The sequence below is a fragment of the Melozone crissalis genome, unplaced genomic scaffold (genome assembly GCF_028551555.1).
Source record: "Melozone crissalis strain CALT ecotype California unplaced genomic scaffold, PUWL_Pcris_2 ptg000066l_1, whole genome shotgun sequence".
Taxonomy (NCBI): domain Eukaryota; kingdom Metazoa; phylum Chordata; class Aves; order Passeriformes; family Passerellidae; genus Melozone; species Melozone crissalis.
In genome coordinates, this window is record NW_026535844.1 from 3,337,919 (window position 1) to 3,362,490 (window position 24,572).

Genomic DNA, 24,572 nt, shown 5'->3' on the forward strand with positions numbered 1-24,572 from the left:
CTCTCCCAGCGCCTCCCCCGCTCTCTCCAGCAGGAGCAGGGTGCGCTGCTATTGGTTAGGAAAAGTCCGGTTTTTTTAAGGGAACATTCCCGGTTTTTTGGGGGAAAACTCTCGGATTTTTAAGGAAAAATTCTGGATTTTTGCAGGAGAAACATTTGCGGAGCTTTTGACCCTATGTGACCCCAAATAACTCAAATAACCCCAAAACACTTGGAAAAAACCCTAAATAACCGTAAACAAGCCCAAACAATACCTAGAAATCCCCCAAATGACCCCAAACAAATCCAAATAACCCCAAAAAACCAAAAAAAACCCCTCCCCCAAGTTAAATGCAAAAAACCCCAAATGATATCAAGCACACCGAAAAAAAACCCAATATACACCAAAATTAACCCCAAGAACCCCAAATAATTCCAAATAAACCCACATAAACTCAAATAAACCCAAACAAACACTAATACTTCCAAATAAACTCAAATAATTCCAAATAACCCCAAATAAACAGAAATAAACCAAGTAAGACCCAAGATAAACGCCAAATAGTCCATCAATACCCCAAATAAGCCCCAAAAAAACCCTAAATAAACCCAAATAAACCCCAAGTAACCCCAGTTCCTCGCGTCCCCACCCCAAAACAGATCCCGACCAATCACAACGCGCGGCACTGACGACGTTCCAATTGCTGGGCAGCAATTCAGAGCACTGGCCCCGCCCAGCGATTTTCAGCCAATCAGCGCCCGGCCCGACTCTGACTCATCACTTGCCAGGCACAGACCAAGGCCTCTCACTGCGGTAAATGATCACACACCGCGTGGGGTAATTTCCAGCCAATCAGAGCGTGTCTCGCTGATGACTCATCAGTTGCCAGGAGCGGATTTGACGGGGGGCGGGGGGGGAAGGTGACCCTGGGGATGGGCTGGGGACCCCAAATTAATCCAAAATGAGGTCGGGAGCCCAAAACGGAGCAGTAGGGGCCGGGAGCCCCTAAAACCAAACACGGGGGAGGGGATTGGGGGAACGATGTGAAAGGAGAGAGCGGGGAAAAGAGGGTCGGGACCCCAGAATTGAGCTGGGAGGAGAATGGGACCCCCAAATTGAGGTGGGAGGGGAATGGAATCCCCAAATAAAACTGAGATGGGTATGGGATCCCAACACTGAGCTGGGAAGAGGATGGGACACCCTAAAATGATCTGTGAGGGGGGCTGGACCCCAAAACAGGATTAAGCCAATTTTTTTCCTGGAATATGTAAAGTACTTCATGGATATGCAACAAGGCCATGAATATGGAACGGATTAATGTAATGGGAGACAAAGACCATCGAGCAAAGGTTGTTATGGCCACCAAGACCCTCCAGTTATTTTCGGGGACACCTCTTAATTAATCTGGTTTTAATCACATCAGCCTGTTGCATATTCATAGACCCTCATGCATATACATAAACTAATTTACATCTTTCAGGAACTATTTGACATGGCCCAGCCTTGGGGGTGTCTCCCTATTTCAGGAGTCTCCACTGAAATGGAAAATGTAAACCCCCTCCCTTTGATTATTATTATTATCAATACTACTACTACTACTACTACTAATATTAATAATAATAATAATAATAATAATAATAATAATAATAATAATTTATTTTGAAATTAAGGAGCTCTCAGGAAAAAATATGGGAGTAGAAATAACAGTACTTTATTAGCAAAAATTAAATAATATAAATGAAGTATTACAAACAAAACAAAACAGTGACAGAGTCAGAATCCTCTAGGAATCCAGTGAAAAAGGTTGATCCTCTTGGAATCCAGAAGGAATGGGCTGATCCTCTGGGAATCCAGTGGGAAAAGGGCTGATCCTTTGTAAACCAGTGGGAAAAGGGCTGATCCTTTGGGAATCCATTCTTTACCTCCCAAAGACAAGGCCATGAAGTTTTTATAGGGTATCCCAAGGGTGGAGTTGGGGTTGGGGTCAGGGTAGGAGTTCTTAGCAACACAAGAAGGGTGACATCAAATTCCTGCCTCTTAGCAACAGCAGGACTCCACACAAAACGCGTCCCCAAATCCTAAATTCCCTCTAAAACAACTGAGAAATTATGGAACTTCAGATCTATTTGATCAATTTCCTTCATTTAACCCAGTTTTGGGTGTCCTTAAAGGATGAAGGTGAAGCATAGGAAAATTAAGGCCAACCCAAAAGGCAAAGCAGCCAGGTGTGTTCCCAACATGGATCACAGGGAATGTGAGTGACCTGGGCTGTGCCCAAAGTGCCTCCTCCAGTGGGGGATGGAGCTGGAGCAGCGCACGAAGCTCTGCCCGCACTCGGGGCACTCGCAGGGCTTCCCTTAGTAGTGCCTCCGTTGGTGCCGGGTCAACTCAGAGCTGCTGGAGAAGCTCTTCCCACAGTGGGGACACTCGTAGGGCCTCTCCCCAGTGTGGATGCGCCGGTGGGTGATGAGGGTGGAGTTGTGCTTGAATCCATTCCCGCAGTCGGGACAGCGGAAGGGCCTCTCCTCTGTGTGAATCCGATACTGCCGGAGGAGATTGGAGCTGGTCGGAAACCTCTTCCTGCATTTATCACACTCGTAGGGCCTCTCCCCAGTGTGGATGCGCCGGTGTCTGATGAGGGTGGAGTGGTGCCTGAATCCCTTCCCGCAGTCGGGGCATTGGAAGGGCCTCTCCTCCCTGTGAATCCGATAGTGCTGGACGAGATCGGAGCTGGTCTGAAACCTCTTCCCACACTTGGAACACTCATAGGGCCTCTTCCCAGTGTGGCTCCTCTGGTGCCTGATCAGGCTGGAGCTCTGGCTGAAGCTCTTCCCACACTCCCCACACTCGTAGGGCTTCTCTCCAGTGTGGGTCCTCTGGTGTTTCATCAGGCTGGAGCTCACGCTGAAGCTCTTCCCACACTTGGAACACTCATAGGACTTCTCTCCAGTGTGGATTCTCTGGTGCCTGATCAGGTTGGAGCTCTGGCTGAAGCTCTTCCCACACTCCCCACACTCATAGGGCTTCTCCCCAGTGTGGCTCCTCTGGTGCTTGATCAGTTCGGAGTTCCACCTGAAGCTCTTCCCACACTCCACGCACGTGTGGGGCTTCTCCCCATCATGGAGCTGCTCATGGAGCACCAGCTCCGAGCTCTGGCTCCGTCTCCGGCCGCCTTCCCGGCCCAGGCTGGCTCTTTCCCCCTCAGATCCCCGCCGGCTGCGTTTGCAGCTCCTCCTCGTGCGGCATCTCCGGGGCTTTTCCTCCCCGTTGGCTTCCTGTGCCGTGGAGCCGCTCAAAACGGCCTCTTCCACCAGGTTCTGCCGCGGGCATTTGTCCTCCCTGCTCTCCATGCTCAGCTCCTGCTCTGGGGGAGGAAGGACAAGGACAGGATGGGATTTGCCTCCGTGCCACAGGCAAGGGCAAGGAGATCCCCCCAGGGCTGAGCTGCAGCCGGGGCCGTGCTGGGCTGGGAGATGGAGCAACACAGAGGGGAAAGGGGCACTGACTTCCTCCTCACCTGCCTCAGCGTCCCGGGGCATCTTCCTCTTCCTCGCAGCCTCCCTGGGGTTGGCAATGGGAAATCCTGGTTTGGGGAAAATAAGGGATGAGAGCGTTTGTAGAAGTGTCAGGGGGTAGGACGGTCGGGACAGATGGAGACGAGAGAGCTCTGCAGCCAGGTCGTGGAACTTGCGGTTTATTGCAAAGGGCCTGGGTGCAGGGCCCTGCTTGGAGCTGCCAGGCACAGCTCGGAGCAGGCCTGAGAGAAGAGAGGGGTAGAGAGGGTGGGAGGGTAAGAGGGGAAGAGCGTATGAGAGTAAGGTTCCTGTTACAATACAATCAATCTTCTTCTGTGTTGAATATTCTATTTCTCACTAACCAATCTAGCACAAGATACAAATCCTAGAGCATTTACATACAGCCTGTAAAAATCATTACATCACCATACTGTGTTACATTTTAAACCCAAAATCTCCTCCTTGGACCCTTTCTATTGAGCTAGTAGAGTCTGCTCTGACCCTTGGATCTGTCTGCAAGCAGAAGGAATTGTTTCATCAAAAGGGGATTACCTTCAGTTGGGCCACACCGTTGTTTTCCAGTTGTTCACTAACTGAGGTATCTCAGAGCTTGCTTTCATTTTAATCTTCCTTATACTTTTTATGTTCACAAAATCTTTTGCCACACAATCGTATTTATAAGGCTTTTCTGTTTCATCTTCCCCAACACACATTGAGTTTGAAGGTCCCTCTGCCCAAGTCCATCTCTACAAGTCACTGGCCATCTGGGCTCCAGAAAAACCTCCCAAACACCAAGACACAGCCCTGAAAAAGCCTCCTAGGAGTTCCCCATCCCTGGTCCCTCCCCTCTGGTGTTCAGAGGGTTCCTCATGTCCCAGTAGCTGGGGGTCACGCTTGGATTGGGGGTCCCCTTCTCCTCGGTGCCCGCCCTGCCCAGGCTGCTGGCAGTCCCAGCAATGCCAAAAGCTCCCCCCGCTTCACTCTCCCCATTTGGGGATGCTGAGGCTTTTTGGGCTCCCGGGCTCCCTTCTCCCCTCATTCTCTGCTCTGGGCTGTGAATGAGACGAGGGCTGGTTGTCCCAGACCTGCCAACTGAGTGCTGGAGTCTCCCACGCTGCCTTTCCAACTTTCCTCGAGGGAAGCAGCCAGTAAAGAGACACAGCGAGTGATAAGAGGAGTGAGAGAATCCCCCGGGGTAACTGGGACTGGGTCCCAGAGAGGGGCTGGACCCCTCGGAGGAAGGGAGCAGAGGAGTTTTCGAGCCCAATCCACTAGGAAACGGGACAAAAGGGGCTCCTAAAAATTCTGCTGGATTGAGGGATAAGAGTGCCCAAGTACATCCAGAATTAAAACCCGCTGGGTTGAGGAATTAACATTCCAAGAGCATCCAGGGTTGAGCAAAATTTTGCCGGATTGAGGATATGCTCAAGAGCATCTGGGGTTGGACAACACAGTTGGGTTGAGGGATATCCAAGAGCACGGGGACTGGCAAGAAACACCTAAACTTGTAATAGGTGATGTGAAAGTGTAGTATATGGTAGAGATAATTCATGCTATTAATGTATAAAATATTGTAAAATCCACACTAAGTCTCTTGACCATCCTGGCAGGGAGCAGTGTCTTATTCATATACATCTAGTTCCTGGACTTGGCTGAGATAAACATCGGGGTTTTTAATGAAAGCATAGAAGCTTCCAGGGCGATAATCGCTGGCTTCCCCGGGGCACCAGGTCCAGCCAAGAGTGATAATGCCTCGTGGATTACAGCTACCAAGATGATCCACAGCCCCACTCTGATGCATGTGAATGCTGACTTCCCCAGAGTCTACTGACAACATCAGACACCGGGACTGAGTCTTTGTCCACCTCTGCACAGGTAAAGACACGGTTATGCATGGGAAGAGACACAAAGAACATTCGGTCATCTCTGCCTCGAGCAGAATAAACTGTAAAAGAACTCGCTGTGTCAGGCAGCATTTGTGAACAGGGGGAGACTCTGACATTCGGAGCTCAGATCCGTGTTCACCCAGCACCGAACACGGGCCCGACGCTGACCCTTGGCTGTGGTGGTTTTGACAACCGAACTTCTGTCTTGCAGACAAATTAATAAATCTTTGCTAAAATTTCTTATAAGTTTGGCTCTCGATTTGATCATTTATAACAAAAGGTACCTTATTGTTGCCTTGTTGTGTATGAGAGTGAGTCACACACAAAATCAGCCTCAGCTTCCCGGGCGGGTGGGAAGGGGGGGCTGTGGAAAGAGGAGTGTGTGACCCACAAATAAGCCATTGTTCTCCTGGGCGTGTGGGGGCTGTGGCATAAGGTACAGGTGACCTGCAAACGAGCCATTGTCCCCAGGGCGTGTGAGGGGGCCGTGGCTAAAGAGTGTGAGTGACACACAAATCAGCCTCACAGGTGAACGGCACCGGAGGCAGCAGAGTCAGGGCCCTCCCAGGAGGCCCGGAGATACTGAGACCCAGAGGCCACCCCAAGGTGAGGGGGGGCCACAGGGACCCGCGATTCTCTGTCAACAGGGATCCACTCTGTGTCCTGAGGGTGGGAAAGAAGGTCTGGAAGTGAATGGGAAATAAAAGTGAGTGAATGTAGATGAATGAAAGTATAGGTAATGTAGATTCTGTATTTTAAGCTTTACTATATCTCCTTGGAGTGAGGTGTATTGTACTGAAAGTAGTATGAGAAAAAAGTTTTTTATTTTTGTGGGTGTAGTTGAAAGAAAAGTGGTATTTAGGTTGTTAGTGAATGTGAAAAACAGAGGAAGAAGATTAATAGATAAGATCTTGAAAATGAGACAGAAAACCAGTAAGTTGGATACAGGGAAAAAAAAAGAAATAGTCCTTTGGGAGTTATGTTAGCTAACAGAGATACAACTCCTTGCAAAAGGAGAAAATACAGGGTATGAAGTAGTTGATGGGAAAAATGTGCAAACTATGGAAAAAGGGAAATTAATCTTAAACTAGTAAGCTAAAACTTGTGAATTATATACTTTAAAAAGAGCACTAGAATATTTAACACAAATAAAGGAACTATATATACTGATTCAAGGTATGCCTTTAGAGTAGTACATACCTTTAAAAATTTGGAAAGGAAAAAGATTACTTAATTCAAGAAGAAAAGGATTAATACATGAGGAACTTATTTTAGAGGTTTTAGAGGCATTCCAATTACCTAAAAGAGATAGCTATAGTACATGTTAAGGAACCCGAAAAGGGAGAGACGCCAGAAAGAAGAGGAAATAATTTGGCAGAAAACAAAGCTAAGGATGCAGCAGAAAATGGAGCTGAAAGAGTTATGTTAATACTAACTCCAAACAAGGAAAAACTGGAAATTCTAAAGTTTAGGGAAGCCAAGAAAAAAGAATTAAACAAGACAGGAGGTGAACAAGATAAATCAAGGAAATGGAAACTTCTCGATGGAAGACAATTACTTAATAAAATGTGCTCATTAGGAAAATATTAGAAGGCATGCATCAGAAAACGCACGGTGGTACTCAAGCTCTGTGTGATCATTTTTAAAGAAACTATGGGTGCACTGGGATTCATCGAGTAGCCAAGCAAATAACTGAAAGATGCTTAATTTGCCAAAGGATAAATAAAAAGGGGATGAGAAAAACAAACAACATTAGGAGGTCATGAGTTAGCTCATTGACCATTTCAAAGTATCCAAGCAGAAGTTGAGATTTGCTAGGCTCTGAATTTATTGGTAAAAAAAAACCCATTTAATCTAGAAGAAAGAGAATGTGCCATATGTTAGACAGGAGATTTTAGAACAATAGAAATCTTTGACGCATCAGAAACACCCAAGAAAAAACGAGACAAGGAAAAGGGGAAATGAAAGGGAAGGGAACAAGAGGAAAAATCAAAAAGAGAGTGGGACCCTCTGCAAGTCTTGCCCCCTCCGTTCGCGGCCCAGGCGCCTGTCCCGGGTCCCGGCTCGCTGCCCGCCTCAGCTCCGCCTGCCCCGGTTTCCATCCCAGGTGCGGCCTCACTGCCCAGGGCAGCTCCGCCTGCCCCGGCGCTGTCGCTCAATTTGTGTGCCCTGCTCCCACTGCCTGGCCCGCGGCCGCTCTGCCACCCATGCTGGGGAAGATGGGGGTTGCTCTGTCCCGCCGCCTGCTCCGAGGTCTCCGCGCCCACCGCACCCAGGGGGGGTCCCAGCCATCCCATCCCCGGCTGCCCTGCCCGTGCCACCTGCGCTGGGCACCGCCGCTGCTGCCGGGCTCTCCCACCTGCCTTTGCTCTGCCGGCAGCTGCCAGATCAGCCGCCATCAGCCATGTGGGGGCTGCCCACGCTCCGCCTCGGGCTCCACGGGAAGATCCCCCTCTGGCGATTCCGGCAGCAGACCCTGCCCACACTCCCACCCAGCCTCGGCGGGATATCCTCCCCTGACCCCGTCCTGCTCTGAGTTACGTCCCCTTGGTAACCACAGCTCCAGGCGATCAAGGAAACTCTCTAGAGGAAGCACCTTATTGAAACACTAGGAGCACAGTTAAAAGGCAGCCCTCTCCAAATTCTTTCTCAAAACAGGGGAGAAAGGCTATAGAAGGTAAAAAAGTGAAAGAGTTAGATGAAGGGATTGCTCTATTTCCGTTCAGAGAGGTTCCCATGGCAGGGATGCGCTGCCCCGCCCCGCGGGAGCCACCAGCGCCCCTGCCGGCCGTGCCCGGAACTGCACCCAAGGGCAAAGCGCCGCAGCCCAAAGGCCGGGACTGGGTCCGGGCTCTGTTTGCTGTCAGTGCCGCAGCTGTTGGTGTTTGTTTGCTTTATTATACAGACTAGTAAAGAACTGGTATTCCTACTCCCATATCTTTGCCTGAGAGCCCCTTCATTTCACTAGTCTAAAAATTAAGAGGGAGGGGGTTTGCATTCTCCATTCCAAGAGAGGCTTTTTCTGCCTTCCTGAGCAGACACCTCTCTTGTAAAGCAAGACAAGCACCCACAGGCACTGAGGGGGCTGCAGGAGGGGCACAAGAAGGCCCTGCAGCACTTGGGCACAAAGGCACAGCAGGTGAATGCAAGAAGGGAGCAGCAAAAGGCCAAGCTGAAGGCAAAGGCCAGGGCACAGTTCCTACAGCCCCTGAGGGATCAACCCCAGGGCCCAAGGGGGCCCCAGCACCCAGGGCACGGCTCGGCCACAAGCACCTGGCAGAGGCATTGCCCTCCTCACCAGGGGAGAGCCCACCCAAACAGCCCCTGGCAAGGAACCAGGGCTCCAGCTGCAGGGCACAAGGACACTGCAAGCACAGACAGCAGCACCCTCAGGACCAGCAAGTCCACCCCTTGATGGACATGGATTGGCAGGGCTGCCACAGCTCCCATCACACCAGGGACCCTCCACACTGCAGCCCTTGACAACATTCAGGGTGGGTCTGCATTGAGAGGAGGCATTTCCTGATGGACGCAGGGGCCTCTCAATCCACTCTGAATCTTAGACCTAAGGGGGAAAATAGTAAAGGAATATTTTATTTTTAAGGGAATGAGTGGGAAAGATGAGCAGGTATGACTTGTTCAACTACTATTAGAAGCTGCGGGGGATAGGTTTGAATAAAATGAATTTCTTTTTCTTTCTCCTGTGATTGTAATTACCTAGGAAGGAATTTGAGAGCTGGATTTTAATACTGTAAAAGGGGTTGCAGAGGCCAGTTCTGTTCTACCTTTGTGTGAAAAGATTGAAAAGGCCCATGCTGAAGTGAACCCAGAAGTGCGGGCAGAGACAGGGAAAGAGGGAAAATTAGATATGGAGCCGCTACAAATTACTTTAAAGCAACTAGGACAAGCAATACCTTGTTCCAAGAGAGAGAAGGAAGGGCTCACATCCTGGTATTGAGTTCCTGTTAAAGGCAGGGCTTTTGGAGCCAGGGATGTCTCCCTACAACACTCCTATCCAGCCAATCAACAAACTGGATAGATGGACAGCAGGAGGAAACACAGAATTTTCAAGTGTTAAAATGAAGATTAACTGAGGCAGTTTTCCTGACCTTCCAAAAAGGAAAAAGAATTTGAATTATAGGTGGATTTTAAACAGGGTCTAGTCAAAGGAATTCTTGTGCTAAAATGTTTAACCCAGTGGCCAGAGAGTGGCCTCGCCTGAAAAGTGATGACAACAGGAGGATCTCCTATAGTTCAAGTCTGGCATCAAGGTAAAGCTTTGACAACCTAAACAGCCTCTAAATGGATGAGCAGGGCTCGGTTATTACAGTATGAAACTTGTTCAATGGCACAGGAGGATTTAGAACTGAGGACAGGGCAAGTGTTTAACCCAGCCTCCTGTTTGAACAGCCTGGAGAGGGGCTGGCAAGGAACCCAGGACTGCACTCAAGGGACAGAGCTCCACACCCAGGCTGGGACAGATTGATGATGGGACATTGCCTGGCCTGAGGGAGAAAATGTGTTTGTGGATGGCTCTGCAAGGGCAGCAGAAGGGAAAAGAGCTACAAGACAGGCTGTTATTAAGGAAGGGCAATCAGACACAGCGCAGGTCACCGCCCCATGCTCAGCTCAACCCACGCAGCTGTGGGTGCTTGTGAGAGCCTGGCACTGAAATGCCCTGAGCAGGAAGGCTTCAATATCTTCTGCTGACACCACGGCACCTAACAGGGGGGCAAAAGCAATTCTCACTGCTTCAGCAACCACTGGAGCAGATATCAAGGCACATTCTCCCACAGCAAGCTGGGCTGGCACACAGCCTGCCCTGGCACTTTGCTGCTGCCAACACCCAGCCAGGACATCGGCTCCTGCCTAAGGAGTGCAAAGCAGCACCACTGGTGGCCAAGGGGCCCATGCCAAGTGTCCCTGAGGCCACAAACAGCCGCCAGCACAGCTCAACACTGAGGGACCCCTCAGCCTGGCCTCAAGGGCTCTGAAGCCCCGCAGATTTGCACTTCCCGCCTGCAGCAGGAGGATGCGAGGCCGCCCCTGAGCCTGCCCTGAAGGCAACGCAGCAGCAGCCAGGGCTCCACAGCGGGCCAAGCCCCTGCGCCTGCCCACAGATCCTCGCCTGGAATCCTCTGCAATCCTGGCCACCCTCCTCTGCCATCTCCAGCCACTGGGGCCAAGCCTTGCTGCCACTGCTGCAGCTTCAGCGCTGCCTGGGCCTGCACTGCCACAGCTGCTGGGGAACACCACGGCACAATTCCACTCTGGGCCTCACTGACACCCACACTCTGGGCTGCCTGCCAATGCACTGCTGCAAAATGTACCGATTTGATTCTTTTCAGCCTTATTTCTCTGCTCAGAAAGGTTTCTCTACACAAAGGTTTGCCTTGGGGAAAGGAATTTTAAAGGTTTTATTTAAGGGGTGTTACACCACTCAATGGAGATGAGTTTAACATCCCAACAGACTGGGAACAGCCCAAAAGACACCCACAGAGATAACGACCAGCAACAAAACATCAACATTGCCCAGCAGCAAACAGCAACCAACAGCTACCCCAGACACTGCCCCCGGCAGAGCTGGAGACACCTCGGCTGGAAAAGGCTGAGAAGGAAATCCAGGAGTGTGGAGACCGAATTCACATCAGAGTCAAAGAAATCCGGGTCCAACAGGAAACCAAATACTAAAATCTTACACAATTTGGAAGCAATGAACATTAAAGCAGTGGATTTAGACTGGTTCAGAGTACATAAACTTAAGGAAAAATCCAGTAAAACTCACATGGCATGGAATGATTTTCTCTGCACAGCCAGGCTAGTTGTGAAAGAAATTATTTCTGTTGCACATCCTGGTCAGAACCAAGTAATGCCTTGACTCACTAACACTAAAGAGATTCTTGGAAAGATTTTGTTTTCCCTGCAGTTTCAGTGACAAAATTACAACATTATTTTGTCAGGTAGGTTTGGGACAGAAGTGTGACAATCAAGTTTTGGTCTGGGTTTTTCCATGTTCGCCTTTGAAGCCATTCATTACAATGAACAATAGTTTCTGAGAAATAAAAGAATTAAAAGACACTTAAAGTATATCAAGGGAATCGCAGAAGTTAATAAATAACCTAAAATACACTGTTAAGGAGAACTTTGATCAGATATCTAGATAAGTTAAATAATCTAAAATACACTCACAGAAGAGACTTTGGAATTAGAATATTTGAAGAAGCAGAAGTGGAAGCCAATAAGTTAAAGTGACCTGCCAAGCCGTTAGAATCAAGCCAAATACAACAGTAACTTCTGCCAAGCCATGGAAAAACATGCCAAGGATAACAGGAAGATATCCAAAATAGGAAATGCTTAAAATTTAACTAAGGAAGACCAAGAGTTCCCGGAAGACTACGCCTATATTCCTGCCTGCCTATGAATATGCATGTAATAAATGATGTAATCCTTGTTCAAAATTGTATAAAAACCTGTTTTTGCTGTACATAATTCAGAAATCCATTTAGTGATTTCTCCAACGCGTTGTCAATAAATACCTCCTGCCTATAGACCTTAAATCCAGTCTCTGGGCAGCTTATTATCGCCTTTTGGGGCAAAATTCGGCATCACCTTTATGGTGCATTTTGTAAAACTGAAGAGCTTTAACTGTAACACTCTTAATTCGTAAATAGTTCATACTTTTTTTAAAAAAAGCAGATTCTGGGGGGGCCACATGTGACTCACCAGATGGCTGCCCTTGAAGAGAAGCTCCATTCCAGGCAGCCTCCAGAGGAGCTTTAGAAATGCAAATGAACACTGCTGGGCAAAGTGTGGACAATGCACCTGGGTCTCTTGCCTGGGGCAGGAATTGGGCTGATTCCCTCTGCCCCTCACCCCAAGCTCTGCCTGCTGGCACTGATGGAATTTGCACAGCTCAAGGCAGAGCCCAGGGGGAGGATATCTGACCCTGCAACACAAACGGGTGAAGCTGCAAAGGGAAACAGCAAATGCAGAATGTTGGGAAAACTTCACTATAAACAAATGGGGGGGAATCATCCCTCTGCCCTCTCCAACATGTGCTGTCACTGTCTGTGTTATATAGGGTGTATTACAGCACTGGGGATTATTTTGCTACCTAAAATTCAGGGAAATCAGTTGGGAATCCAAGGATTTGATGATTTAATTAGAGAAAAGCAGTCAATTGATGCAGCCCTGGCTGGAGAGAGCGCCCAAAAATGGAAAAAAGATGAATGGCCAGCAGAACAAATCCTACAACACCATGGACCAGCCCTTGGGAACCCGAACCAATTCATATCAGGAGCCACAGAACCCATTTCTCATTTCAATGGCATCATTAGATTACAAGCTGCCCTCACAATAATAACCAACCAGACAGCTCCAGCTCCTGACATTCCTGCCGACCAATCCACTGAAATGAGGAACACAACACTTAACCATGGGATGGGATCAGATCATCTGTTAGCAGAAAAAGGAGGAGGATTGTGGAAAATTAAATGACACAAACTCCTGTTGGCAAATAGATGATAAAGGAAAAGTGATGAAACAGATAGCAAAGCAAACAAGAAAGCAGCTCATGTATTGGTCCAAACGTAGAAAGGATGGGAATGGGACACGGTTTTGTGGCTCCGTGGCAGACCATGGGTTAAACGAATGCTGTTTCTCCTCGGATGTGCTACAGTAACTCTCATCTTTTTACCGTGCTCCACACCTAGAGAGTGCAGCTCATTCGGCAGCGGAGAGAGGGGATGCAGGTGGCAGCCAGGCCTCCAGATGCACAAACGGCTACAGACCGACAGGGAATGAGGGCATTGAGAATAATCGCAAAACCAAAGAAGACTCAGTAAGGAAAAAAAAAAATAAAACAAAAACTGAGTGAATATTCCCGGATATTGGGTCAGGGACTCGGGACTCGTAGATAAGGAAGACGTAAACCACCAGTTTCAAAAACTCTTACTAAATAACATCGACTGCTGCTCAGACAAAGTCTCGCTGAATTACTGAACTTCCAGAAGAACAAAGACCAAAGACTTAACAGAGCAGTGAATATCGGCTGTTTTACAAAAGTGGGGGTGCACATTAACGAGGACATGCAGTTGGCAGATGGGAAGATCTGAACCTTCCAAGTACCTCAGCCAGTAGGCAAAGGGAGAGGGAGATGAGGCCGGGAAGATGAGGATACAAAGGAGGCTGCGAACTACAACAATGGCAGAGAGCGCACGGCAAATGCCCCACGGCCTCTCCCTCTGCTCAGCAATAAAGTCACTTTTACAAGACTCCTCTGTCTCCTCTGGGCACAGAAACCTCCGGCCACGGCAATTTCCCCGCACAGCCCCGGGCACGGGGCAGCCCCCTCTGTCCCAGCCACAGCAACCGGGCCGGGCCAGCGCTGCTCCGCCAGCGGCTCCTGCCGAGGCAGCGGCCGCAAGGACACCGCGGGCAGCCGCTCCCGCAGCGCCCTCACGCCAGCGGCAACACGGGCCGGACGCGGCACAACGAACCCGCCCGAGCCCCCTGCCGCCCCCGAGGCCCGCAGCCAGCCCCGAGACCCCGCACAACCCAGCGCGGCTCCCACCTGCGCTGCGGCCGCCTCCGAGCTCCGCCGCCGCCTCACCGCGCTCCGGCCGCTGCCGCCGCTCACGGGACCGCACACACGCTCGGACAATGGCGCCGCTGCCCAGCCACGGCCGCCCTCAGCCCGCCACCGGGGCCCTGCTCCGCCCCGCTCCCACCAATCAGCGCGCCACAAACACGACTGACGCCACCACCGCCCAATCCCAGACAGGGGCGGGCTCTGCACACGGCACAGCCCCGCCCCTCGCTCTCAGGGCCCCCCGGGCTGCGTGAGGGCAGAGCCGGAGCTGAGGAACGGCCCTGGAACGGGCCCGGGCCCGAGGGGGATTGAGCTGAAAACACAAACAAACTTCTCCGCAGCTCCCGCCACGGCTTTCCCGGCACTGCGGCTCCGGTGGCTCCGGCTCAGCGGGAAGCCCTGGAGCCTCACTTCTCCTGTCCCTAATTCGGAGCATCAGTGCATCGCTTTGATTTCCCCCAAAAAGGAAAAACCGCCCCAAGCCTCTGTGGATGAGTGGGGGAGGGGAGAGATTTCTGACAGAAAACTCCAAAAACTCAGAGCAGGATAGTGAAAAGTATGGTAAATAGATGCCATTTGTGCTGACAAAATTGAAACAGTAATCAATATTGATACAGTAATTAATATTTGGCAATAATAAAACAGTTAAAAGGTGTAATGTCAAGAAAGGGAGAGGAGGGGTTATGACTGCTTTAGGGATACAATGGAACCTCCATACCCCCTGGCACCCCTAGATTTCGGGTGGGTTGAGAGGATGAATGGAGAGATAAAGAAACACCTCCTGAAACTGGTGATAGAAACTAAGATGCCATGGGTACGGCCCTTGCCACTGGTTTTGGCAAGAATAAGGGCCAGACCCAGGGGATATATTCAATTATCTCCCTTTGAATTAATGTCTGGAATTCCTTACCCTTGTGATTCTCAGCCTAGTGGGGGGATAGAGATAAGTGATGTATATTTGAAACAATATGTGGCCAGGATACTGTCTCTTGTGAAATCTGTTCGACAGGAAGCTCAGCTGGCACAGACCCTGCCTTTGGACTTTGCTGTTCACAACATCCAGCCGGGAGATTGGGTCCCAGTTAAAGAGTGGAAAGAAGCACCCTGGTGGTGAAGTGGCGTGGACCTTTCCAAGCGTTGCTGACCACAGAAACAGCCGTCAAGGCAGCTGAACACGGGTGGACCCATCACACTCGGGTCAAGGTCTCTGAGGCCCCGGAGGTTTGGACATCTCAGCTGGAGGAGAAGGATGGGAAGCCGCGACCGGAATGGAGCAGCAGCCAGTGCGGCGACATGGGGGGAAGCCCTGTGTGCCTCCCCACAGGCTGCCTGCTGAAACAGTTTGTGTGGGCATCCCTCCTCTCCCATCTCCAGTCACTGGGGACCAATCCTCACTGTCATTGGTTGTTTTTATTAAGCTGTTTCTGTGCCTTCTCTCACCACAGGTGGTGTGGAAGAAAACGTGAAAGTGAAAATTCGGTTAGGAGATTAGATTACGCATTTAGAATGCTTCTCTTAATAATCTTCCACTTATATTGTCAGTTAGGTTGGGGACAAAAGTGGGAAAATAATTTTTAACCTTGGGAGAAGAAGCAGCAAGAACCTTTAACCTTAGCAATTGTTGGGTCTGCGGCGGGTCTGCTGGCCATGGGTGGCCAGCCCAGTTGAGCCTAAATGGTGGTACTAAATGGGTCTAAATGGGCACTAAATGGGTCAGTACCCTGAGTGAGGTCCATAATGGAACAGGGTTTTGGGATGAAAAAGGAAGCCCATGGCAGCTTCATTCTTCTGAAAGAGGCATTTATTGTCTAAATAGAATAGGAAACATATATGTGGTGAAAAAGCGTTTGTGACTAGGTTTAGATTGTTGGACCCCCAGCTGCTCTCCTTATGATTGTTCCAGATATCAAGGCAGATGGAATCAAACACATGTTAAGCTCACTAATGGTAGCTGGGTAAGGTCTTTCTTCCATAATTACCAAAAGGATTTTGAAGGCTGTAAAGCAGGGGGGAAGGATAAGTTTTTTGACGCCTTATTTTTAAGCTGCCCCCGAGATAATTCCACAAGTAGGACACATGTAGTCCATGACTATCAGTGGAAGCGGCAACACCAGAATGGAACTTGAGCCCTTTTTAATAGGTTTTGGTCTGAATCTAGCAAAACAGGCCTGGGATGTAACTGCAGGTGGAAACCTCAGGTGGGAGCTTGGAGATGCAAATTCTGCGATTCTTATGATGGGGCAACCATTGTCAGGGTGTGAAATAGAAAGTTTCGTGTCAGGTACATACAGGCAATGTGTGTATTTGTGATTGTGATATGTGTGGAGACCGACAATGGGACAGTTGCGAATTCTAATAATAACTGAGGAAAGTAAAACATGGAAGAAGGCCTTTGAACCTATCTTTTTTTTTGCAATTAACCTTGGTTGATTTAGGAGCATTGGAATTTAAGCGTTAAGGATGTTGCTTTTTGCTTGTAGTTAATCCTCAAAGAGTTCTGCAAAAATAAACTTTTGAATAATAATTTTAGAATATTGCTTGTATCCTTGAAACTATAGCTTTGAAATATATATAAAGGAAACATGCTCAACCTCGTGGCCACATCCTGGTGGCTGCCGGTGACCCTGGACAGGGTCGAGGGGGCCTCGGCAGGGGCCACGCACGATGCTCAGGTGGCAGCGGCCACCAGTGAGGAAGAGGAAGCTACCAGCGAGGCCATGGATGAGGCCGTGGTGGCCACTAGCCGGGGAAGGGCGGCCACCTGGAGGGGACATTGGGCAGTGGTGGCCCTGGCGCCGCTGAAGCGTTTGGTGGACTCGTGTGACAAAGCCATGGAGTTCACCTGGGACATGCAGACCCAGCTCGAGGAGATTGAGGACACCCTGAAGTGGCCAGAGCAGATGTCCCCCAATATCCTTGAGGCCTTGGTGGCCGACGTGGCTGAGTTTGAGCGTCTGTGGGATGCCAGCGCTCGCCTGGCCTCCCATCACCTGCTGCCAACGCTGTGGGATATCCACAACCTCCACTTGAGTCCCTATGCTGGCCCAGGTGGCCCTGGTGGCCCGGGTGGCCCCGGCAGCCGCGCAGTGGCCAAGCGGTGCCAAAAAGCCATCAAGGACATCCCGAGGCTGCTGCGGGGACAGTGATGTCACCACTGTGATGTCATTGGTGCAGTGATGTCACTGGAGAGACTTGTGGACTGTTGAGTGCCACCAGCTCCTTGAGTGCCTGTGGTGGTTGGACCGGAAATGGGATTTCTGGGATGCTGTGGTCACTACCATCAGGCCAATGGGTGCTCAGATTTTAGGATCCACCTCTGAGAAAAACAGGGGTTAAAAACCAGAGCTGCACCCCTGGCAAGCTCTCTTTGGACTTCCGTCGGGAACCCAGCTGCCGGCTGGGCGGGGGGAGGGGAAAAGCCATGCGGCCATGAGGTAGCCCCAGCCCAAGGATGGAAGGGTGGAGGAGGGCCAAGAGGAAGACACATCAGGCAGCTCCCCCCAGGGAAGAGAGAGAGAGAGGGGGAGAGAGAGAGCCGGCATCTGAATTGGATAGCGGCATCTGAATTGGATAGCGGCATCTGAATTGGATAGCAGCGCTGGCCCAGGGGGGGTGCCCAGCCAGAGCAGGCTGGGAATTCCAGAGCTCTGGGACAGGCAGAGACTGAAATTTTGGACCCTTTTCTTGCATGATTGAGACCTTGCAAAATGCTGATCCTCCTGGAGCTGAATGAGAAGAGAGATAAGAGATGAGATAAGAAGAGATAGGCCCGAAGGAAGTGGAGAAGACTGGCTGAGTGGGGGGAGAGATGACAGAGTGGCCTTCTGGCTGGACTTTTCTTGTGTGGCCATAGACTGAACCAGTTTTTTTCCTGTGACACAGAGACTGCATTTAGTGGGAGGCAGTGCCTCAGAACCAGGGGGGTTCAGTGTGGGTACCCCTCGGCTCCAGGGGGTGAAAAATTGGGGGGGACAGATGTCCCAAAGGAGAGACTGTGCCTTTTTGGAGTGAGACAAGGCATCCTTGAAAGACAACCCTAGAAGCAGCTCTGGTCCATGCGCAGTGGTGAGAGCACTGGGCATGGAAGGAAGGTGTCACGATGGCAAAGGACTTTCCGGGCGGTGCTGAGTGACCTGGAAGCACAAAAGGTCTCAGCGTGTTTCCAGGGGAAGCCTATGGTGCAAGAAGGACTCTTCTCCTCTTGATGAACCGAAGATTGAGTATTCTAAAGGGTGGTGCCGGACTGAGAGTTGGTGATTTTGGGGGAATGTATTGCATTGGGAAATTTGGTGGGGGGGAGGAGGAAAGTGCTTTTGTAAGGTTTTCATTTTTTTTTTTCCCTTATGTTTTTTTTTTCTTTCTTCTTTTCTTGTATTTTAGTTAATAAAGTTTTCTTTAGTTCTGAGCAGGAGCCTGCTTTGCTTATTCCTGGTCACATCTTACAGCAGACACCAAGGAGAGGGTATTCTCATGGGGGCACTGGCTCTGTGCCAGGGCTAAACCATGACAGTGCCACAGCGCTGCATGTCACCAAGAGCACCTCAAGTGCCACCAGCTTCTCGTGTCACCAGGACCTCATGCAGGAGAACCTGGGGGGTCCTTGTGCCACCAAGAGCCCCCCGAGTGTCACCAGGACTGGCCCAGCCCCCGTGTGCGGGTCCCTGGTGTCACCGGGGTCTCTCTCTGTGTCACACGGCGCCCTTGGGCACCCACTGGGACCCCCTGAGCACCGGGAACCCCCAATTTCACCATCCTCATGCACTGGGACCCCCCTCAGGACCCCTCCCTCAGACATCAGGACCCTCTGTGACAGCAGTCACAGGGGTCTTCAGGTGAGGGAAGAGACGAGAATGTTGACTCCATGTTCAGAAATCTTGATTTATTATTTTATTATATATATATTACATTATAACTAACTTAAAAGAATAGAAAGAAAGGTTTCCTCTCAGAAGGCTAGCTAAGAATAGAATGAAAAGAATGATAACAAAAGGCAGCTCTCTTGGACTCTGAGATAGCTTGGCCTTGATTGGCCATTAATTGTAAACATCCAAGATGGGCCAATCAAAAATCCACCTGATGCATTCCACAGCAGCAGATAACCATTGGTTACATTTTGTTTCTGAGGCCTCAGCTTCTCAGAAGGAAAAAAAATCCTAAGGAAAGGATTTTCACAAAAGATGTCTGCGACATGTCACCTTTTTTTATTTAGTTAAATTAAAAAGAAAAGTGTTTGTAATTTTCTCTGCTGGGCTCATGCAGAGGAAAGAACAAACACTTGACAGGTTATTTGTTGCCAATCAAAGCCTCAGTCAAGTGCTGGTGTGGAATGTAGAACATAAAATTCTATCATATCACCAAAACAATCTTACAAAATAAGAAAATGCAAAAACAATGCAAAGAAAATCCAAATGCTACAGAAAAATCCATCAATAGTTATCAAAAATCCACTGACAGTCATCAAACAATTTCAAACAATTTTTTTGAGAATTTCTGGAATGTCTTGGCCACAGCCCTTTATTGAACATCTTGGGCTGACGCTAATTTTTGTCTTTTCAGTGCTTTTGAGCTGCTGCCATCTCTTTCAATCCTTTTTATTTAATTTTTTTTTTCTGAATGAGCAGCAGCAGCAGACAGCCTGAGAGGCCCTGGGGGACCCTGGCCCTCTTGGATGGATCAGGAACCCCAGACCTGGCCCACAAAATAGCGGCCCAGGTTCTGACGGGGGAAGCGAAGCCCCCAAACCCAACAGGAGGCCGGGCGGTGGCCCTGGCCCAGGGAACCGAGCCAAACAGCCCAGGCCCAGCCCGCCAGGCGGGCTCTGCCTTGTCACAGACCAGCGCCCTGCCGCCAGTGCAATGGCAGCACCGGTGACCAAACGCTTCCTGCCCCCAAACCCACCGAGGCATGCCAGCAGTGGGGGAATTGAAGCTGCCCCGAGAATCTTCATCTCGGGTCTGGGAATTTTTCCCCACAGCAAGCAAGCAATGATGGGTTTCTGCCGTTCCCTCTTCCTCTGCAGTGAAATGCAAAATGTGTTCCTCCCATTTGCCTCCCGGTACCACCCCCACCCCCTCTGGGCTGGGGAACAAAGGCAGAACTTTCGGGAGCCCCCTCCCCCTCGCCGCTGGGGCACGCGAGGGGCGGCAGAGAGATTTGCACCCCGAAAGGGAAACCACCGATCAAACACCCCCAATGCGCCAAGAACGCTGAGCTTGAAAGCCGGCAGCCGGGCTGCGCCCGCACTCAGCTGCCGAGCCGCGCCTCCTCCACGGAAGGAGAGGCCGGCTGCTGGAGCCGCTGCCGCAAGGGCAAACGGCCCGGGACGGTCCGAGCTCGGACATGCCGCCGGCTCCAGGGCAGCCTCTGACGCAGACACGGAGGACGGAGTCCCCGAAGGCGGCAGAGCTGCCGGGGCGGGCGGCGGGGGCAGCAGGGGTGCGCGGGAAAACGCCGCCGTTGTGTCGCTCGGCTCCAGGAGCGGCAGCGCAGGCGCGCGCTCTGCCCCTGCGGGAAGGGCTGGCGGGGACGGCCCGGGGTCGGCAGCGTCTCCTGCCCCTGGCTCTGGGGTCGGCCACGGAAGCGCAGTCAGAGAAGGCGGCGCAGTCCGCACGGGAGGCGGCGGGGGCGGCGCCGAGTCGCTGCTGTCGCCGAGTGCGTTGCCCAGCAACACCGGCACGGCCGCGGGAAGCGGTGTGTCGGAGGTCGGCCGCGCAGGCGCAGAAGCCGGCGGAGCTGCGGGCGGGGCTGCCAGGGGCGGCGCAGCCCACTCAAACCCCCTCTGAGAGCAACAAGGGGGGAGAAAAAGCGGCTCCGTCTGAGCGTGCCCCGAAAATGCAGGAAAAAAAACTTCTTCGGCTGCGGGAAAAATCTCGCCCTCCCCCTGCTGCGATTCAGGGGGACTGGGAAGCAGCAGGTCGTCTTCCTGCAGAGGGTCCTCATCCGGGAACGGGACTTGCCCCATGCAGTTGGCAATCCACTGAAATGAAGCTGCTTTCCGTTTCACAACTGGGAAGAGCGTTTTGAATGACGGATAGATCCGAGGGTATCCAAAATCCTGACACTGAGCCATAATAATGAATTCCATGCATTCCCATATGTACTAATCAAGGGCATAGAGCACATTCGTGAAAATGTGCTCTATGCCCTTGATTAGTACAAGGAACTAATTAGTACGTGGAACTTTGCCCACCGGAAAAATTCATAGAAATGTCTCTTCACCGTAGGAACTTTGTCCTCATGACCCCATTTTTGCCAGAGGCCAGTAAGGTTCTCCTCTGTGGGGGAGAAAGGAACCTCTGCCTCCGTGGGCACCCCCGCCCACATGTGCAGCCACATTCTGTGAAAGGCAGCATCGTCAGGAAGGGAAGAGTTAACAGTACCTTGTGACAGTGTCCTCCAGGCTCCAGGACGCTGCTCTGTGCTGCTAGGCTTTCAAGACATCTTCTCTGGAGGATTTTCAAAAGGTTCTCTTTGTGGTCAGCCTTGGCTGTGAACTCTATCCAAATTCAGGATCTTCAGTTCTTCAGCTCCTGGCTAGAATCCACTTCTGTGGTCACTTGTGAGGTGACAATCAATGCCACACACTCGGGGTTTACCCAGTGTAGCAATGCTCGTCTGGGGTCTCACCAGTGATGATTTCTTCCTCAGTCGAGGGTCACCATCTGTGACTGTGTTCACAGGGGTTCTTGGATGAGGGAAGAGACGAAGATCTGATTCCATGTTTCAGAAGGCTTGATTTATTATTTTATAAAATATATAACGTTGAAACTATACTAAAAGAATAGAAGAAAGGATTTCATCAGAAGGCCAGCTAAGAATAGAATAGGAAAAAATGGTAACAAAGGTTTGTGGCTCGGGCTCCGTGTCTGAGCCAGCTGGACTGTGATTGGCCATTAATTACAAACATCCAACATGGGCCAGTCAAAGATGCACCTGTTGCATTCCACAGCAGCAGATAATCAATGTTTACATTTTGTTCCTGAGGCTTCTCAGCTTCTCAGGAGGAAATATCTTAAGGAAAGGAATTTCCACAAAAGATGTCTGCGACAGTCACACATTTCAAGAATGACTCCCCCGTGCTGCCCACCGGTGTAATAAACATAAAACTTTCTAACTTTTGACTAGTTAGAGTCTTTGTCCATGATCTTCAGTTTTAATGATTCAGTTAGCAAGCCAGCCAGGAGGAGACTCTGCTGGGCTGTGAGACCAGCTCAGGTCATGGACCCCCTTGGTGCACCCCCAGGATATTCCTGGAAGAGTGGGCTCTGCTGCACAGACTGTTCATCCAGCAGCAGACAAGGACCCCTGACTACTAAAACTCCAGACATAATGGTATGTTTAAAAATAAAACAGTTTTAAACAGTGACCGTAAGGCGTGGTCAGGAGAGGCCCTTTGGTAAGTCATGGGAGATGTCCCACGTGCAATTTGTGCCTCTGTAGTGTGCTTGCAAGCTGAAGTTGCAGTTGAAATCTGGTTGCCAGCAGAAAGAGTTGTTGAACTGTAGTACTGAGCTCGGGCTTTTGGTGCTGCCATTTGTTTCAGCATAGAGAGCTCAGTTTGCCACCAACTGGGGCTAGCAGTCGTAAGGGTCTGGTCTAAGGTTGTTATAACTGAGTTGGTGTGTGTGGAAAGAAATACCCCTTTCACAGTGAGTTTTTGTGTGTGAACTTTCTAGTTTTGGGGAGCAGCATTCGCTGTGACACCTGGTGTTTGAGTATAACCAGTCTTTTGTAAGGCTTTGTGTTCAGTGTTAACCAATCCTTTGCCTGTGGGACCTGGGAGGCGAGGATCAAACGCTGTAGCACAGTGCCTTTGTGGTCCCTCTCCTTGTGGAGTTTGCAAAGATGCAACTTTGGATTCATCTGGTGTAGTGTGAGATTTTGCTGACTATTGTGTAAAAGTTATAATTGTAACAAGCTGGTAATTTTTGTTGTGTGTCATCTAGGTTAAGCTATGAATTAAGTTTGAGCCTGAGTCAAAAGGGTTAAGCCACCCTTTTATAGGGTTTTAACTGTAACCGGTGTTTGTGGGCTGTCAGAGCTGTAATAGAGACAGCTTGTTATAAGTTGATTCCCAAGATTTGAGGTACAGGGGAGTTGTGTGGGTTTTTTCCCCTGCATTGTGGTAATTTGATTCTTGGGACTGTATAATTCTGTATGTGAGACTTTAAGATTTTGTTTGCAACAAGTGCAGCATTTTATGTGGAAAAACTAGTGTGGTGATTTATGTGCATTAAAGCAAATTAAAAGAATTCCAGAAAATCCCCTCCCCCATTTGTGGTGTTTGTGGGCATATCAGATTTTTCTGTAACAGGGACAGCCTTTTTATTTATTTTATTTGTGGTTTGACAGATTAAAGGAATCCCTTTATATTGGCAGTGTGAAAAGTGCATATTATATGTCTCTATGCAGATATAAAATACTATATGTATTTTGTTGTAGTGATTAATAGGGCAGTATCAACATTTTAACAGTATGGTAAATGCAGTTTTCTAGTTAAGGTAGGAACTATGTATGTGGGATACTTTTTAAAGAAATGAATGAGGTACTTGCAGCAGATAGCAGCCACAGGACACCTAAATCTTTCAAAGAAAGAGAATTTACTCCTCTGTTATCAAAAGAAAGGAACTTCTTCCCACCTTGCTCAGCCATGAAGACGCCGCTGAGGATTAGAAGGCAGAAGTTGACACTGACAAGACAGAATCCTTTGTTTGAATGGAATTTATGCATCATGTATGAGGTGTATGAATATGCAACAGGCTATTGCTTTTAAGGGTTAATCCTCTGTTAATGGGTGTCCTTTTTCGGGCTTATTTTGCCCAGAAAAGGTACCCCGTCCTCCGTAACTTTCTTCTTATTGTCTCGTATTGTCCTAATCTCAATTGTTCAAATTTTTATTACTCTTAATTATATTGCTATTTCTATGACCATTTTATTACTATTAAACTTTATTTTTTTTTAAAGTGATGGGTGTTTTTCACAATGGAGGCATGGGGGAAAGGTGGATTTAAGGGTCTTCACTTAGTTCTCATTATCCTGCTCTGCGATTTTGGAGTTTTCTGTCAGAAATCTCTACCCTCCCCCAATCATCCACAGAGCTTTGGGCAGTTTTCCTTTTCTTGCGGTAAAACAAAGAGATGCACTGATGCATCTCTTTTCTACCCCTAATTACGGGTAGGAAAACTGAGGGCTTCCCGCTGAGCCGGAGCCACCGGAGCCGCAGTGCCGGGAAAGCCGTGGCGGGAGCTGCGGAGAAGTTTGTTTGTGTTTTCAGCTCAATCCCCCTCGGGCCCGGGCCCGTTCCAGGGCTGTTCCTCAGCTCCGGCTCTGCCCTCACGCAGCCCGGGGGGCCCGGAGAGCGCGGGGCGGGGCTGTGCCGTGTGCAGAGCCCGCCCCTGTCTGGGATTGGGCGATGGTGGCGTCAGTCGTGGTTGTGGCGCGCTGATTGGTGGGAGCGGGGCGGAGCAGGGCTCCGGTGGCGGGCTGAGGGCGGCCGTGGCTGGGCAGCGGCGGCGTTGTCGGAGCGTGTGTGCGGTCCCGTGAGCGGCGGCAGCGGCCGGAGCGCGGTGAGGCGGCGGCGGAGCTCGGAGGCGGCCGCAGCGC

The 24,572-nt window shown here is 50.1% G+C and overlaps 1 pseudogene; it reads right to left on the bottom strand.

Annotated features, from left to right (window-relative positions):
- LOC128945470 (zinc finger protein 208-like) overlaps nucleotides 1–24,572 on the bottom strand; it is a 463,302-nt pseudogene that overhangs the window by 113,327 nt on the left and 325,403 nt on the right.